This window comes from Suncus etruscus, chromosome X (assembly GCF_024139225.1).
Source record: "Suncus etruscus isolate mSunEtr1 chromosome X, mSunEtr1.pri.cur, whole genome shotgun sequence".
Taxonomy (NCBI): Eukaryota; Metazoa; Chordata; class Mammalia; order Eulipotyphla; family Soricidae; genus Suncus; species Suncus etruscus.
This window is the reverse complement of record NC_064868.1, coordinates 62,531,036-62,531,829: the sequence shown is the minus strand read 5'-3', so window position 1 is coordinate 62,531,829 and position 794 is coordinate 62,531,036. Positions and strand designations below refer to the sequence as shown.

The 794-nt window shown below is 45.0% G+C and overlaps 1 non-coding gene across 1 annotated transcript; it reads right to left on the bottom strand.

Annotated features, from left to right (window-relative positions):
- Positions 1 to 223: 223 nt before the first annotated feature.
- Positions 224 to 330, bottom strand: LOC126000118 (U6 spliceosomal RNA). The gene has a single exon (XR_007492483.1). It is a non-coding gene; the product is annotated as a U6 spliceosomal RNA (small nuclear RNA).
- Between the last annotated feature and the right edge of the window lie 464 nt (positions 331 to 794).

Below are 794 nucleotides of genomic sequence, written 5' to 3'. Positions count from 1 at the left end.
TCTATAAATTTCTTGATTTCACAGGCTAGTGATTCCTTGATTTCTATTGCTAGGACATTCTTTGCCACTTTTAGGTCCTTATCTATTGGGCTACTGTGTTTTAGTGGGCTTGGAAACTTGCTAGGATTTCTCTCTAATTCCCCAGCTGCTAGTGTCTTCCTTAGTTTACCCATATTTATTTGCATTTTGTGACTTTGAATGTTAAAGTTTAAGGTCATTTTTTTAAAATATGGAACGCTTCACAAATTTGCATGTCATCCTTGCGCAGGGGCCATGCTAATCTTCTCTGTATTGTTCCAATTTTAGTATATGTGCTGCCGAAGCGAGCACAAGTTTAGGGTTATTTAATAAAGTGGTCTGCTGCTCTGGCCTGTGGTTGAACCTTGTGCCTGGAGGAGAATTCCCACAGTCTGGGGTAAGAGGTTGGGTGCAAACGCACCTGGTCTGGTCCTGGTGCTTGGAGATTTCCCTCATTCTGGAGTCACAAATGCACCTGGCCTGATCCTGGTGCTCAGAGAGTTCCCGAGTCCTGGGGTAGGGGATGGGGCACAGACTCACTTGGCCTGGTTCCAGTGCTCAAAGAGTTTTCTCAGTCTGGAGTAGGGGGTAGGGCACAGATTTACCTGGCCTGGTCCCAGTGCTCAGAGAGTTTCCTCAGTCTGGGGTAGGGGTGTGGTCAAATGCCAGCCCCATAATTACTGAGAAAAATAAATGGTAATCAATAGTCTTCCCAAAAACAAAAGCACAGGCCCAGATTAGTTCACTAATGAGTTATCTCAAACCTATCAAGAGGA